The following is a 19,110-nucleotide window of genomic DNA, read 5'->3' as shown; positions in this document are numbered from 1 at the left end:
GACCGAGGTGGATTATGGTGGAGGGGGGCACCGCACACGGCTAAGAGATCAATGATCAACTTGTGTGTCTATGAGGTGCCCCCCTCCCCCTTATATAAAGGAGTGGAGGAGGGGGAGGGGGCCGGCCTCCTAGGCGCGCCCCAAGGGGAGTCCTACTCCCACCGGGAGTAGGATTCCCCCCGTTCCGTAGTTGGATTAGGAGAGAAGGGAGGGGAAGGAAGGAGGAAGGAAAGGGGGGGGCGGCCCCCCTCCCAATTCGGATTGGGCTTGGTGGGCGCCCCCTCCTCTGCTCCCTTCTCCTCTCTCCCACTATGGCCCAATAAGGCCCATATACCTCCCGGGGGTTTCCGGTAACCTCCCGGTACATCGGTAAATGCCCGATCTCATCCGAAACCATTCCGATGTCCAAATATAGTCGTCCAGTATATCGATCTTTATGTCTCAACCATTTCGAGACTCCTCGTCATGTCCGTGATCATATCCGGGACTCCGAACTACCTTCGGTACATCAAAACACATAAACTCATAATACGATCGTCACCGAACGTTAAGCGTGCGGACCCTACGGGTTCGAGAACTATGTAGACATGACCGAGACACATCTCCGGTCAATGACCAATAGCGGAACCTGGATGCTCATATTGGTTCCTACATATTCTACGAAGATCTTTATCGATCAAACTGCATAATGATATACGTTGTTCCCTTTGTCATCGGTATGTTACTTGCCCAAGATTTGATCGTCGGTATCTCAATACCTAGTTCAATCTCGTTACCGGCAAGTCTCTTTACTCGCTCCGTAATGCTACATCCTTAACTAACTCATTAGCTACATTGCTTGCAAGGCTTATAGTGATGTACATTACCGAGAGGGCCCAGAGATACCTCTCCGACAATCGGAGTGACAAATCCTGATCTCGATCTATGCCAACTCAACAAACACCATCAGAGACACCTGTAGAGCACCTTTATAATCACCCAGTTATGTTGTGACGTTTGGTAGCACACAAAGTGTTCCTCCGGTATCCGGGAGTTGCATAATCTCATAGTCATAGGAACATGTATAAGTCATGAAGAAAGCAATAGCAATATACTAAACGATTAAGTGCTAAGCTAACGGAATGGGTCAAGTCAATCACATCATTCTCTAATGATGTGATCTCGTTAATCAAATGACAACTCATGTCTATGGCTAGGAAACTTAACCATCTTTGATTCAACGAGCTAGTCAAGTAGAGGCATACTAGTGACACTCTGTTTGTCTATGTATCCACACATGTACTAAGTTTCCGGTTAATACAATTATAGCATGAATAATAAACATTTATCATGAAATAAGGAAATAAATAATAACTTTATTACTGCCTCTAGGGCATATCTCCTTCAGTCTCCCACTTGCACTAGAGTCAATAATCTAGTTCACATCACCATGTGATTTAACACCAATAGTTCACATCACCATGTGATTAACACCCATAGTTCACATCACCATGTGATTAACACCCATAGTTCACATCGCCATGTGACCAACACTCAAAGGGTTTACTAGAGTCAGTAATCGCCATGTGATTAACACCCAAAGAGTACTAAGGTGTGATCATGTTTTGCTTGTGAGAGAAGTTTAGTCAACGGGTCTGCCATATTCAGATCCGTATGTATTTTGCAAATTTCTATCTCAACAATGCTCCGCACAGAGCTACTCTAGCTAATTTCTCCCATTTTAAATATGTATCCAGATTGAGACTTAGAGTCATCTGGATCAGTGTCAAAACTTGCATCGATGTAACCCTTTATGACGAACCTTTTGTCACCTCCATAATTGAGAAACATATCCTTATTCCACTAAGGATAATTTTGACCGCTGTCCAGTGATCTACTCCTAGATCACTATTGTACTCCCTTGGCAAACTCAGTGTAGGGGATACAATAGATCTGATACACAGCATGGCATACTTTATAGAACCTATGGCTGAGGCATAGGGAATGACTTTCATTCTCTTTCTATCTTCTGATGTGGTCGGGCTTTGAGTCTTACTCAATTTCACACCTTGTAACACAGGCAAGAACTCTTTCTTTGACTGTTCCATTTTGAACTACTTCAAAATCTTGTCAAGGTATGTACTCATTGAAAAAAAAAACTTATCAAGCGTCTTGATCTATCTCTATAGATCTTGATGCTCAATATGTAAGCAGCTTCACCGAGGTCTTTCTTTGAAAAAATCCTTTCAAATACTCCTTTATGGTTTCCAGAAAATTCTACATTATTTCTTGATCAACAATATGTCATTTACATATACTTATCATAAATGTTGTAGTGCTCCCACTCACTTTCTTGTAAATACAGGCTTCACCGCAAGTCTGTATAAAACTATATGCTTTGATCAACTCATCAAAGCATATATTCCAACTCCGAGATGCTTGCACCAGTCCATAGATGGATCGCTAGAGCTTTCACATTTTTGTTAGCACCTTTAGGATCGACAAAACCTTCTGGTTGCATCATATACAACTCTTCTTTAAGAAATCCATTAAGGAATGTAGTTTTGACATCCATTTGCCAGATTTCATAAAATGTGGCAATTTGCTAACATGATTCGAACGGACTTAAGCATCGCTACGAGTGAGAAAATCTCATCGTAGTCAACACCTTGAACTTTGTCAAAAACCTTTTTCGACAAGTCTAGCTTTGTAGATAGTAACACTACTATCAGCGTCCGTCTTCCTCTTGAAGATCCATTTATTTTCTATGGCTTGCCGATCATCGGGCAAGTCAACCAAAGTCCACACTTTGTTCTCATACATGGATCCCATCTCAGATTTCATGGCCTCAAGCCATTTCGCAGAATCTGGGCTCATCATCGCTTCCTCATAGTTCGTAGGTTTGTCATGGTCAAGTAACATGACCTCCAGAACAGGATTACCGTACCACTCTGGTGCGGATCTCACTCTGGTTGACCTACGAGGTTCGGTAGTAACTTGATTCGAAGTTACATGATCATCATTAGCTTCCTCACTAATTGGTGTAGGAGTCATAGGAACAGATTTCTGTGATGAACTACTTTCCAATAAGGGAGCAGGTGCAATTACCTCATCAAGTTCTACTTTCCTCCCACTCACTTCTTTTGAGAGAAACTCCTTCTCTAGAAAGGATCCATTCTTAGCAACGAATGTCTTGCCTTCGGATCTGTGATAGAAGGTGTACCCAACTATCTCCTTTGGGTATCCTATGAAGACACATTTCTCCGATTTGGGTTTGAGCTTATCAGGATGAAACTTTTTCACATAAGCATCGCAACCCTAAACTTTAAGAAACGACAACTTTGGTTTCTTGCCAAACCACAGTTCATATGGTGTCGTGTCAACGAATTTAGATGGTGCCCTATTTAACATGAATGCAACTGTCTCTAATGCATAACCCCAAAATGATAGTGGTAAATCGGCAAGAGACATCATAGATTGCACCATATCTAATAAAGTATGGTTACGATGTTCGGACACACCATTACGCTGTGGTGTTCTAGGTGGCGTGAGTTGCGAAACTATTCTGCATTGTTTCAAATGAAGACCAAATCGTAACTCAAATATTCTCCTCCACGATCAGACCGTAGAAACTTTATTTTCTTGTTATGATGATTTTCCACTTAACTCTGAAACTATTTGAACTTTTCAAATGTTTCAGATTTATGTTTCATCAAGAAGATATACCCATATCTGCTCAACTCATATGTGAACGTCAGAAAATAACGATACCTGCCGTGAGCCTCAACACTTATCGGACAACATACATCAGTATGTATTATTTCCAACAAGTCTGTTGCTCGCTCCATTGTTCCGGAGAACAGAGTCTTAGTCATCTTTCCCATGAGGCATGGTTCGCAAGCATCAACTGATTCATAATCAAGTGATTCCAAAAGCCCATCAGCATGGATTTTCTTCATGCGCTTTACACCAATATGACCTAAACGACAGTGCCACAAATAAGTTGCACTATCATTATTAACTTTGCATCTTTTGGCTTCAATATTATGAATATGTGTATCACTACGATAGAGATTCTATAAACCATTCACCTTGGGTGTATGACCATTGAAGGTTTTATTCATGTAAACAGAACAACAATTATTCTCTGACTTAAATGAATAACTGTATTGCAATAAATATGATCCAATCATATTATGCTCAACGCAAACACCAAATAACATTTATTTTAGGTTCAACACTAATCCCGAAGGTAAACGGAGTGTGCGATGGTGATCTTATCAACCTTTGGAATCATTTCCAGCACACATCGTCACCTCGCCCTCAACTAGTCTTTGTTCATTTTGTAACTCCTGTTTCGAGTTACTAGTCGTTGCAACTGAACCAGTATCAAATACCCAGGGGCTACTACGAATACTAGTAAAGTACACATCAATAACATGTATATCATATATACTTTTGTTCACTTTGCCATCCTTCTTATCTGCCAAGTATTTGGGGCAGTTCCGCTTCTAGTGACCATTTCCTTTGCAGTAGAGATCATCTTATAATGCTACCGCCGAACTAAGCAAAATAAGATGCATAAAGGATAAACATCACATGCAATAATATAAGTGATATGATATGACCATCATCATCTTGTGCCTTTGATCTCCATTTCCAAAGCACCGTCATGATCACCATCATCACCGGCTTGACACCTTGATCTCCATCGAAGCATAGTTGTCGTCTCGCCAACTATTGCTTCTACGACTATCGCTACCGCTTAGTGATAAAGTAAAGCAATTACATGGCGATTGCATTTCATACAATAAAGCGACAACCATATGGCTCCTGCCAGTTGCCGATAACTGTGTTACGAAACATGATCATCTCATACAATAAAATTTAGCATCATGTCTTGACCATATCACATCACAACATGCCCTGCAAAAACAAGTTAGACGTCCTCTACTTTGTTGTTGCAAGTTTTACGTGGCTGCTACAGGCTGAGCAAGAACCGTTCTTACCTACGCACCAAAAACCACAACGCGATATAGTGATTGCTTTTTGATCTTCAGAAAGAACCATGTTCATTGAATTCGATTCAACTAAAGTTGGAGAAACTGACACCCACCAGCCCACCTATGTGCGAAGTACGTCGGTAGAACCAGTCTCGCGTAAGCATATGCGTAATGTCGGTCTGGGCCGCTTCATCCAACAATACCGCCGAATCAAGAATCAACTAGTGACGGCAAGCAATATGTATACACCCATGCCCATGACTCCTTTGTGTTCTACTCGTGCATATAACATCTACGCATACTCCTGGCTCTGATACCACTATTGGGGAACGTGGTAATTACAAAAAATCCTACGCACACGCAAGATCATGGTGATGCATCGCAACGAGAGGGAAGAGTGTTGTCCATGTACCCTCGTAGACCGTAAGCAGAAGCGTTATGACAACGCGATTGATGTAGATGTATGTCTTCACGATCGACCGATCCTAGCACCGAAGGTACGTCACCTCCATGATCTGCACACGTTTGGCTCGGTGACATCCCACGAACTCACGATCCAGTAGAGTGTCGAGGGAGAGCTTCGTCAGCACTATGGCGTGATGATGGTGATGATGATGCTACTGGAACAGGGCTTCACCTAAGCACCGCTACGATATGACCGAGGTGGATTATGGTGGAGGGGGGCACCGCACATGGCTAAGAGATCAATGATCAACTTGTGTGTCTATGGGGTGCCCCCTCCCCCGTATATAAAGGAGTGGAGGAGGGGGAGGGGCCCGGCCTCCTAGGCGCACCCCAAGGGGAGTCCTGCTCCCACCGGGAGTAGGATTCCCCCTTCCCTAGTTGGATTAGGAGAGAAGGAAGGGGAAGGAAGGAGGAAGGAAAGGGGGGCCGGCCCCCATCCCAATTCGGATTGGGCTTGGGGGGGCTCCTTCGATCCCTTCTCCTCTCTCCCACTATGGCCCAATAAGGCCCATATACCTCCCGGGGGTTTCCGGTAACCTCCCGGTACATCGGTAAATGCCCGATCTCACCCGGAACCATTCTGATGTCCAAATATACTCGTCCAATATATTGATCTTTATGTCTCGACCATTTCGAGACTCCTCATCATGTCCGTGATCATACCCGGGACTCCGAACCACCTTCGGTACATCAAAACACATAAACTCATACGATCATCACCGAACGTTAAGCGTGCGGACCCTACGAGTTTGAGAACTATGTAGACATGACCGAGACACGTCTCCGGTCAATTACCAATAGCCGAACCTGGATGCTCATATTGGTTCCTACATATTCTACGAAGATCTTTATCGGTCAAACCGCATAACAATATACGTTGTTCCCTTTGTCATCGGTATGTTACTTGCCCGAGATTTGATCGTCGGTATCTCAATACCTAGTTTAATCTCGTTATCGGCAAGTCTCTTTACTCGTTCCGTAATGCTACATCCCGTAACTAACTCATTATCTACATTGCTTGCAAGGCTTATAATGATGTACATTACCGAGAGGGCCCAGAGATACCTCTCCGACAATTGTAGTGACAAATCCTAATCTCGATCTATGCCAACTCAACAAAAACCATCGGAGACACCTGTAGAGCACCTTTATAATCACCCAGTTATGTTGTGACGTTTGGTAGCACACAAAGTGTTCCTCCGGTATCCGGGAGTTGCATAATCTCATAGTCATAGGAACATGTATAAGTCATGAAGAAAGCAATAGCAATATACTAAACGATCAAGTGCTAAGCTAACGGAGTGGGTCAAGTCAATCACATCATTCTCTAATGATGTGATCCCGTTAATCAAATGACAACTCATGTCTATGGCTAGGAAACTTAACCATCTTTCATTCAATGATCTAGTCAAGTAGAGGCATACTAGTGACACTCTGTTTGTCTATGTATCCACACCTGTACTAAGTTTCCGGTTAATACAATTCTAGCATGAATAATAAACATTTATCATGAAATAAGGAAATAAATAATAACTTTATTATTGCCTCTATGGCATATTTGCTTCAGAATATGTTAGGTAGCATTCCACATCAAAAATTATGTTTTTATCATTTACATACTCGAGGACAAGCAGGAACTAAGCTTTGGGATGCTCGATACGTCTCTAACATATCTATAATTTTTGATTGTTCTATGCTATTAAAGTATCAATCTTGGATGTTTTATATACATTTACAAGCAACTTTATATCATTTTTTGGGACTAACCTATTAATCTAGTGCCCAGTGCCAGTTGCTATTTTTTGCTTGTTTTTGGTTTCACAAAATATCAGTACCAAACGATGTCCAAATGCCATGAAACTTTTTGGAGTTTTTTTGGACGTAATGAACACTAGAAGCTTTGGGAGAAGACCAGATGTGGGCGCATGGGCCCACAACCCACCAGGGCATGCCCAGGGGGTAGGCGTGCCCCGATGGGTGGTAGGGCCCCTGAGGCTCTGTCTGACCTAATTCTGACTCTATAAATACCCATAAATCCCAAAACCCTTAGGGGAGTCCACGAAATACTTTTTCTGCCGCTGCAAGTTCCAGAACCACGAGATCCAATCTAGAGGCCTCTTTCGGCACTCTGTCGGAGGGGGAAACGATCACAGAGGGGTTCTTCATCAACCTTGTTGCCCCTCCGATGATGCGTGAGTAGTTTACCACAAACCTACGGGTCCATAGTTAGTAGCTAGATGGCTTCTTCTCTCTCGATGTTCTTCATACAATGTTCTCCTTGATGTTCTTGGAGTTCTATCCCATGTAGTTCTTTTTTGCGGTGTGTTTGTTGAGATCCGATGAATTGTGAGTTTATGATCAGATCTATCCATGAATATTATTTGGGTTTTCTTTGAACTCTTTTATGCATGATTAATATAGCCTCGTATTTCTTCTCCGGTTGATTGGTTTGGTTTGGCCAACTAGATTGATTTATCTTGCCATGGGAAGAGGTGCTTTATGATGGGTTCGATCTTGCGGTGCTCAATCCTAGTGACAGAAAGGGACATAAAACGTATGTATCATTGCCATTAAGGTAAAAAGATGGGGTTTGTTCATACGTGAGTTTATTTTGTCTAAATCATATCATCTTGCCTAATGCATTACTCCATTTTTCCATGAACTTAATACACTAGATGCATGACGGATAGTGGTCGATGTGTGGAGCAATAGTAGTAGATGCAGAATCATTTCAGTTTACTAATCTCAGACATGATGCCTATGTATGATCATTGTCTTGGATATTGTCATAATTATTTGCTTTCCTATCAATTGCTCAACAGTAATTTGTTTACCCACCGTATGCTATTTTCTCGAGAGAAGCCTCTAGTGAAAACTATGGCACCGGATCTATCTTTTATCATATAAAAATCCTAAAAATATCTTGCTGTGATTTTCTCTATTTATTTTATTTTACAATTTAGTTAGATCTATTTATCAAATCCTATACAATTTAATCTTGCTCGTAACCATTGAGGGATTGACGTGTTGGGGAACGTAGCATGCAATTTCAAAATTTTCCTATGCTCATGCAAGATCTATCTAGGAGATGCATAGCAACGAGAGGGGGAGAGTGTTGATACGCCTCCAACGTATCTACTTTTCCTAACGCTTTTCCTCTTGTTTTGGACTCTAATTTGCATGATTTGAATGAAACTAACCCCGGACTGACGTTGTTTTCAGCAGAACTACCATGGTGTTGTTTTTGTGCAGAAATAAAAGTTCTCGGAATGGAACGAAACTTTGCGAGGAATTTTTATACAATAAACAAGAATTTCTAGAGCCAAGACGTACCAGAGAGGGGCACCTGGGAGGGCACAACCCACCAGGGCGCGCGCCCCTCTCCTGGCACGCCCAGGTGGGTTGTCCTCGTCTGTTGGCCCCGTAGACCCTAAAACCGATGCTATAAAATCCTATTTTTCCAGAAAAAAATTAGGGAGAAAGAATCATCATGATCCACGAGACGGAGCCGCCGTCACCTCCTGTTCTTCATCGGGAGGCCAGATCTGGAGTCCGTTTGGGGCTCCGAGAGGGGGATCTTCGTTCTTCATCATCACCAACCCTTCTCCATCGCCAATTCCATGATGATCCCCACCGTGAGTGAGTAAATTTCTTCGTAGGCTCGCTGGTCGGTGAGGAGTTGGATGAGATTCATCATGTAATCGAGTTAGTTTTGTTAGGGCTTGATCCCTAGTATCCACTATGTTCTAAGATTGATGTTGCTATGACTTTGCCATGCTTAATGCTTGTCACTTTGGGCCTGGGTGCCATGATTTCAGATCTGAACCGTTTATGTTATCACCATATATCCATGTTCTAGATCCGAACTTGCAAGTTATAGTCACCTACTACGTGTTATGTTCCAGCAACCCCGGAGTGACAATAGTTGGGACCACTCCTGGTGATGACCGTAGTTTGAGGAGTTCATGTATTCACTATGTGTTAATGCTTTGTTCCGGTTCTCTATTAAAAGGAGGCCTTAATATCCCTTAGTTTCCAATAGGACTCCGCTACCACGGGAGGGTAGGACAAAAGATGTCATGCAAGTTCTTTCCATAAGCACGTATGACTATTTACGGAATACATGCCTACATTATATTGATGAACTGGAGCTAGTGCCGTATCGCCCTAGGTTATAACTGTCTGATGAATATCATCCAACAAGTCACTGATCCAATGCCTATGAATTTATCCTATATTGTTCTTGCTAAGTTACTACTGCTATCATCACTGTTACACTTGCTACAAAATTACTGCTATCACTGTTACCGTTACCGTTGCTGCTGCTACTATTATCAAAACTATCATACTGCTTTGCTACTGATCACTTTGCTACAGATAATTAAGCTCCAGGTGTGGTTGAATTGACAACTCAGCTGCTAATACCTTCAAATATTCTTTGGCTCCCCTTGTGTCGAATCTTTAAATTTGGGTTGAATATTCTACCCTCGAAAACTATTGCGATCCCCTATACTTGTGGGTTATCAAGACCTTTTTCTAGCGTCGTTGCCGTGTAGCATAGCTATATTTGTTGAGTCACTTGGGATTATTATCATATTATCACTATGAAGAATCTGAAGGATGCTAAGACTAAGACATTTCCCTCAAAGACGAGGGGAGGTAAGGAACTGCTATCCAATTCTGCTTTAGATTCACCTTCTATTATGAGTAAACTTGCAACACCACCACATGCTATTAATTCTGATATGTCGCAAGTTATTGATGATGCTAGTACCTTGCTTGATAATGATGATGTGCCACTTGGTTAATTTCTTGATAAAAAATTGCTAGAGTAATACAACATGATGTTGTTGAATCTGATGATGAGCTTGAAACTGAATCTCCTGAAACACCTGCTAGAACTAGCCTTCCTAGATATGAATTGCCTAAGGTACCGGAAGGTTATGTTGTGTTATGAATGAGGAGACAACTAGAGATATTCTTGCTTGTAAGGATAGAGATGATCTAGAGAATTTATTATGCAAGTATAAAGAAAAATCTCCGAATGCTAGAATGAAATATGATCCTAAGTTTGCTACTTCACCTATCTTTATTGATGATAAGGATTATGAATTCTCTGTCGACCCATAGTTAATTACTTTGGTTGAATCGGATCCTTTCCATGGTTATGAAACTGAAACTATTGTGGCACATCCTACTAAGTTGAATGACATAGCCACCCTTTTTACTCATGATGAGAAAACTCGCTATTACTTTATTCTCAAATTATTTCCTTTCTCATTAAAGGGTGATGCTAAAGCTTGGTACAATACTCTTGCTCCTGGTTGTGTGTGTAGTCCCCAGGATATGATTTATTACTTCTCTGAAAATATTTCCCAACTCATAAGAAACAAGCTAGCTTGTAGGAAATATTTAACTTTGTTCAAATTAAAGAAGAGAGTCTCCCACAAGCTTGGGGAGGATTTGCCTATTACTTAATGCTTTGCCTGATCATCCTCTTAAGAAAAATGAAATACTTGATATCTTCTATAATGGACTAACCGATGCGTCTAGGGATTTCCTAGATAGTTGTGCTGGTTGTGTTTTTAGGGAATGAACTACTGGGAAAGCTGAAGAATTATTGAATAACATATTGAAAAATTATGATGAGTGGACTCTTCATGAACCACCGGCTAAACCCACTCCAAAGAAGAGGGGTATATTATATCTCAGTCCTGAAGATATTCAAGAGGCAAAGAAATCTATGAAGAAAAAAGGTATTAAATCTGAGGATGTAAAAAATTTACCTCCTATTGAAGAAATACATGGGCTTAATACAACACCACCTCCTAAGGTGGTAGAGGTAAATTCTCTTATGAAATTCAATGATAATGACAATCCTCACAATATGCATCCTAGTCAATGCCTTTATGAGTTTGAAAAATATATTAGAAAACAAGATCACTTCAATGCAAATGTTATGAAACAATTGAAATATAATTCTGATATGATTGCTCGCTTGAGTGACTTGTTATTTAGAATATCAAATGATGTTAGAGGTGTTGGAAAGCATGCTTCTATGGTTCAAACTCAGTTATAACAAGTTGCTAAATCACAAAGAGAGTTGCGTGATGAAATGAATAATAATATGCATGACTTTGTTGTCGGAGTTGCAACTAGAGGAGGTAAAATGACTCAGGAACCACTTTATCCTGAGGGACACTCAAAAAGAATTAAACAAGATTCACAAAGAGCTAACACTAGTGCACCTAGTCCTTCTAAAAAGAAAAAGAAGAAGAAAAATGATAGGACTTTGCATGCTTCTAGTGAACCTGGAATAGAAAAATCTCCTGATAATGATAAGGAAACTTCTATCTGATGCTAAAACTCAGTCTGGTAATGAACATTCACCTAGTGATAATGAAAAAGATAATGCTGATGTGTATGAAGACTCTCAACCAAATAATAAAGAACCAGACAATGATGTTGAGATAGACCACCTGTTGATCTTGATAACCCACAACCTAAGAATAAAAGGTATGACAAAAGAGACTTAGTTGCTAGAAAACACAGTAAAGAAAGAGAACCGTGGGTTCAAAAACCAATGTCTTTTCTACCCAAGTCAACTAAAAAGAGTGATGATGAAGAATTTGAACGCTTTGCTAAAATGCCGAGGCCAGTCTTTTTGCGTACTCGCTTGACTGATATCTTGAAAATGCCTCCTTATGCAAAGTATATGAAAGACATCATCACTAATAAAAGAAAAATACCGGAAGCTAAAATCTCCACTATGCTTGCTAATTATACTTTTAAAGATGGAGTACCTAAAAAACTTGGAGATCCGGGAATACCAACTATACCTTGCTCCATCAAAAGAATTATGTGAAAACTGCTTTGTGTGATTTAGGAGCTGGTGTTAGTGTTATGCCTTTCTCTTTATATAAAAGACTTGATTTGAATAAACTCACACCTATTGAAATATCTTTTCAAATGGCTGACAAATCAACTGCCATACCTACTGGTATCTGTGAGGATGTGCCCGTTGTTGTTGCTAATGTTACTATTTTGACTGACTTTGTTATACTTGAGATGCCCGAGGACAACAACATGTCGATTATCCTTGGTAGACCCTTCTTGAATACTGCAGGGGCTGCTATTGATTGCAATAAAAGCAAGGTCACTTTTCATATCAATGGTAATGAGCATACGGTGCACTTTCCGAAGAAACAATTCCAAGTGAATGGTATTAATGTTGTTGAAAAATCTCCGACAATCACTATTGGAAGTTTTCAAATACCTCTATCTACTGCCAAAAATAAATATGAAATGCTTATTGTTGGGGACATTCATATCCCCATTGAGGTAACATAGTGATTTACGATAGTTCTTCGGTTTCATGCTAATCGAAAGTGGTTGTTAATAAGAGTTGATCAACCTTATTAATGGATCATTTTTGAGCGGTATGAAGTTGATGAATTTAGTAAGCACTACCTTCTGTCCCTACTTTTTGTTTTCTGTTTTTATTAGTTAAATAAAATAAAATGCCATGTTTTATCTGTTTTCTGAATTTCCCGTGCAACAAAAAAATGACCCAAAAATAAAAATTCTTGGAATGCCCTGAAAATTTAATAAGATTTTTTTCTGAATATTTCTGAATTTTTGGTGCAAATAACATCAGAGGGAGGTGCACCAGGTGGGCACAACCCACCTGGGCGCGCCAGTACCCCTAGACGCGCCCTAGTGGGCTGTGGTCCCCACGTGGGCCCCTCACTTATCTCTTCATACCACATCATCACTTACCTCCAGAAAAAAATCCCCATTGCTCTCTCTCTCTCTCTCTCTCTCTCTCTCTTTCTCTCGTGTTCTTGCTCTCAAACCTGCGGATTTCGATCTCTTTGCTGGAAGCTCCGTTTCCGAACTGTTTCGGGGGATTGTTGCTTGGTATGTGACTCCACCGTTTTTCCAATTAGTTTTTTTAGTGGTTCATATTTTGAATAATTAGCTACTCTTGGTGCTGCTGTAGATGAGCTTGCATGTTGAGTTCTTAGTGTTCTAAGTAGTTTGAATGCTTGCTATGGCCTCTGTGTATCCCTATGAGTAGTTGGTATCATTTTTGTGAAGTTATGCTGAGAACATTTTGTGGGCTAATAAATTTTACATTTTTTGTTCATAGGAAAACCATGAATATCTTTAGGAAGTTTGGCTCTAGGAAGAACTCCAGGGGTGTTATTGGGGGGGGGGGTCATCTGACAGTGATCTCCACCCTCGAAGGTTGGCGGAAGTACAACCGTGTGAATGGCTGCACACCCTGTTCCTGGAAGAGGCTGGAATCCTTCAGGAGTTCACACAATATGTTGCTAATGCCGGCCTCACTGACTTCATCGCAAATGAGTGTGAACAGCATCAAACCCTCACAAATATCTTTGTTCAAAGTTTTACTTTCCTTCCTAGGAATAATTCTCCTGAAGTGTGTTTTGATTTATATGCTGAAAAGCATTAGATACCACTTACTGAGTTTTGTAACATATGCATGATCCCTTCTGATGGGAGCTTAGCCGAGCCTAGGCCGACTAAGTTTGAGGCCTTTTACCACACCTTGACAGTGGGAGATGAGAGAGGGGTGTCAGCTATCACTGCCGCTGGCTTGCATGTTCCCGTTGTTCATTACTTTGCTCTTTTCATTACAAAATGCTTGCTTGCTAGAGAGAAGGTGGGTGCACTCAGTTCACCAGACCTTGCTGTTTTACGTCGTGCACTGGAGGGCGACAACACTTATAGCTTGGGAGCTATTGTGGCTCGTCGCCTCCACATTAATAAATCCAAGGGTAAAATACATGGTGGGATTTTTGCTACTCGTTTGGCGGCTCACTTTAACGTTGAGATACGCCATCATGATTACTCTCTAACCAAAGTTTACCTAGACTGCATAGCCATGGATCACCACCATTTCACTGATAAAGATTCTCCTGACATTCCTATCCCATATAACCTGGTTTTTAGCATTGAAACTTGTGATATTATCCCATTGCCTGTTCCTGCTTTGTTTGATTTTGTTGCCAGGGGTGGATATAGGATTATGCCTGCGGACATCATCGCCTACCAGAACGCTCAGGCTACTACAGAGGTAGAGGTGGAGCCTCAGCAGTGGGATCAGTGGATGCCCGCTCCTCAGTACCCCTACTACCATCGAGCTACTGATCGACTACCAAGTTAGGCCAAAAGCCTAAGCTTGGGGGAGTACGTGTTCTCACCGATATTACATTCATGTCCACTTATTCCATTTGTCGGTGTTCACACTTTTTCATTGTATCATCCATGTTTATATTTATTTTTCTTGCTTTCTTCTTGTGTGTTTGAAAAACTTCAGAAAAACAAAAAAAAGTTGTAGTTAATTTACTTTCTATGCATGCTTAGTTGTAGTACTAAAAAGAAAACCCAAAAAGATGTTCTTGTTCTTCTTTTGCTTGTTGGGAGCTTTCCCATGTAAATAGTTTTTATCGTTTTTGCTTTTCCCTTTTTATTTGCTTGTTCAAGAAAACCAAAAAACTCCAAAAATATTTCAGTGTGTTTCTCTGAATTTCTTTTCTTTTTATTTGAGTCATACCGAGGAGAAGTCCATGATGAAAATGTTGAGTGGCTCTCATATGAATAACTGTTGATCTAATAAAGAGCCCATTTTACCTTGTCTTCTCCCATTGAATAAAATATTTTGCAGATTCCAGCTTAGTCCATGTCACTCTCTTGCACTATTATTATTTTCATATCATTCAGTCGTGCAAGTTAAAGGCAATAATGACGACATTCGATGAACTGGCCGTGGCAGAGAGAAACTGGTAGAACTCGACTTCTTTTGTTTGTGTAAATATGTTTAACCTAGCATCCATGTTTCAGCCCATTATGATTAAACATGTTTGCAATGACAATTAGAGATTATAGTTTCTCATGCCATGCATAAGTAGCTGGGAGTGAATAATGATTTATCTTGGATATCAACATTGCGTTAAAATGATTGTGATGTAGTATGATGATATGGTATCCTCCTTTGAATGTTCGAGTGGCTTGACTTGGCACATGTTCATGCGTGTAGTTGAATCAAAACCAACATAGTCTCTATGATATTTATGTTCATAGTGTTCATATCCTACTCATGCTAGTGTCCAATGTTACTTATGCATAATGCATGTTCATGATCATTGTTGCTCTCTAGCTGGCTGCTTCTCAATCTAATTGCTAGCCTTCGCCTGTACTAAGTGGGAATTCTGTTTGTACATCAAAAACCTTTAACCCAAAGTTATTCCAGATGAGTCCACCATACCTACCTATATACGGTATTACCATGCCGTCCTAAATAAATTTGAATGTGCCACCTCTAAAAACTTCTAAAAAATATCCTTTTTGTGTGCCTGGATCGTTCATGGAACGATAGGAGGTGGTCAGTATCTTCCATGCTAAGCGGGTTATTCTCAAGTCGAGTGTTTATTCACTCGCCATCACACGATAAAAGGGCGGTAATAGGGATGCCTAGTCCCAAACTGCAAACACAAAAGAGTTAATCTCTCAAATAATCAAACAGAAACTCCCAATGAAGTCAAAACCTTTACTTTTATCGCTTGGGAACCGCCACTAGCGTGCTTAGCATGGAAGATATTGATAACTAATGGTCATGAAGTAAATGAGAAGGGTGCATGTCTCAAAATATCATTTACCTCTATTTTAAAACTTGAGCTCTGGCACCTCTGCAAATCACTGCTTCCCTCTGCGAAGGGACTATCTATTTACTTTTATGTTGTGTCATCACCTTCTAAAACAAGCGCTAGAACCTGAGAGCACAACTGTCATGACTTATGCATTGTGTGTAGCTAATGTTGGGTGCATCATGACTGGATCTTTTCTACCATGAATTACAATGTTTAGTCGCTGCTTGAACTTTGGAGGTGCTCCGCATTTATGTTTTGCGGTCTCAGAAAGGGCTAGTGAGATACCTCTATTGTCATACTATATCATGGTTGTTTTGACAACGTGTTGCCGTTTGAGATACCTTATTATTGCTCGCTAGCTGATAATGTCATTGATATGAGTTAATATAATCTTTAAGAGTTATTGTCGACATGGTTAGTTATAATATTGGCTGAAAACCTGGGTGCTGTTTAAGCTTATTTATGCAAACAAGAGCAAAATAGTTCGTAAAAGATTTTATTTTTCACTTTCAGTTTATCAACTGAATTGCTTGAGGACAAGCAAAGGTTTAAGCTTGGGGGAGTTGATACGTCTCAAATGTATCTACTTTTCCTAACGCTTTTCCTCTTGTTTTGGACTCTAATTTGCATGATTTGAATGAAACTAACCCCGGACTGACGCAGTTTTTAGCAGAACTACCATGGTGTTGTTTTTGTGCAGAAATAAAACTTCTCAAAATGGAATGAAACTTTGCTAGGAATTTTTATACAATAAACAAGAATTTCTGGAGCCAAGATGTACCAGAGAGGGGCACCTAGGTGGGCATAACCCACCAGGGCGCACCCCCTCTCCCGGTGCGCCCAGGTGGGTTGTCCCCACCTGGTGGCCCCGCAGACCCTGAAACTAACACTATAAAATCCCATTTTTCCAGAAAAAATCAGGGAGAACAATTATCGCGATCCCTGAGACGGAGCCGCCATCACCTCCTGTTCTTCATCGGGAGGCCAGATCTGGAGTCCGTTTGGGGCTTCGGAGAGGGGGATCTTCGTTCTACATCATCACCAACCCTTCTCCATTGCAAATTCCCTGATGCTCCCCACCGGGAGTGAGTAATACCTTCGCAGGATCGCTGGTCGGTGAAGAGTTGGATGAGATTCATCATGTAATCGAGTTAGTTTTGTTAGGGCTTGATCCCTAGTATCCACTATGTTCTAAGATTGATGTTGCTATGACTTTGCCATGCTTAATGCTTGTCACTTTGGGCCCGGGTGCCATGATTTCAGATCTGAACCGTTTATGTTATCACCATTATATCCATGTTCTAGATCCGATCTTGCAAGTTATAGTCACCTACTACGTGTTATGATCCGGCAACCCCGGAGTGACAATAGTCGGGACCACTCCCGGTGATGATCGTAGTTTGAGGAGTTCATGTATTCACTATGTGTTAATGCTTTGTTCCGGTTCTCTATTCAAAGGAGGCCTTAATATCCCTTAGTTTCTAGTGGGACCCCACTGCCACGGGAGGGTAGGATAAAAGATGTCATGCAAGTTCTTTCCATAAGCACGTATGCCTATTTACGAAATACATGCCTACATTATATTGATGAACTGGAGCTAGTGTTGTATCACCCTAGGTTATAACTGTCTCATGATGAATATCATCCAAGAAGTCACCAATCCAATGCCTATGAATCTATCCTATATTATTCTTGCTAAGTTACTACTGCTATCATCACTGTTACACTTGCTACAAAATTACTGCTATCACTGTTACCGTTACCGTTGCTGCTGCTACTATTATCAAAACTATCATACTACTTTGCTACTGATCACTTTGCTGCAGATAATTAATCTCCAGGCGTGGTTGAATTGACAACTCAACTGCCAATACCTTCAAATATTCTTTGGCTCCCCTTGTGCCGAATCTATAAATTTGGGTTGAATACTCTACCCTCGAAAACTGTTGCGATCCCCTATACTTGTGGGTTATCAAGTGTGTCCACATACCCTCGTAGACCGAAAGCGTAAGCGTTTCACAAGGCGGTTGATGTAGTCGAACTTCTTCTCGTTCCGACCGATAAAGCACCGAACATACGGCACCTCCGAGTTTGGCACACGTTCAGCTCGATGACGTCCCTCGAACTCTTGGTCCAGCAAAGTGTCGAGGGAGAGTTTCGTCAGCACGATGGCGTTGTGTGTTCTAGCGGTGCACCCCCTCATATATATAGGTTGGTGGGGAGGAGAGGCAGCCAAGGGGGCGCCCCAATTAGTAGGAATCCTACTTGCGCGCCTCCCTGTTCCGCCTCCCCATTCCTTATTCATCCAGAGGGGGAAGGAAGGAGTAAGGAGGAGAGAAGGAAGGGGAGGCCGAATCCCTCCCCTTCCTTTCCCTCTTCTCCTCTTTCCTTCTCCCCTATTTCGGCCTACATGGGGTGCACCAGCCCCCTAGGGGCTGGTCTGTCCCCTTCTTGGCCCATTAGGCCCATGTAGTTGCCGGGGCGATGCCCAGAACCCCTTCTGGTGACCCGATATGTACCCGGTACCCCCAGAGCACTTCCGGTGTTTGAATATCATCATCCTATATATGAATCTTTACCTCTCGACCATTTCAAGACTCCTCTTCATGTCCGTGAACTCATCTGGGACTCCGAACAACATTCGTTCACCAAATCACATAACTCATATAATACAAAATCCTCATCGAACGTTAAGCGTGCGGACCGTGTGGGTTCGAGAACTATGTAGACATGACCGAGACACCTCTCCGGTCAATAACCAACAGTGGAACCTGGATGCTCATATTGGTTCCCACATATTCTACGAAGATCTTTATCGCTCGTACCGTAATGACAACATACGTTATTCCCTTTGTCATCGGTATGTTACTTGCCCGAGATTCGATTGTCAGTATCTTCATACCTAGTTCAATATTGTTACCGGTAAGTCTCTTTACTCATTCCGTAATGCATCATCCCGCAACTAACTCATTAGTCACATTGCTTGC

This window comes from Triticum urartu, chromosome 2A, assembly GCF_056163025.1.
Source record: "Triticum urartu cultivar PI428250 chromosome 2A, HENAU_Tu73, whole genome shotgun sequence".
Taxonomy (NCBI): Eukaryota; Viridiplantae; Streptophyta; class Magnoliopsida; order Poales; family Poaceae; genus Triticum; species Triticum urartu.
This window is presented reverse-complemented; position numbering follows the sequence as displayed.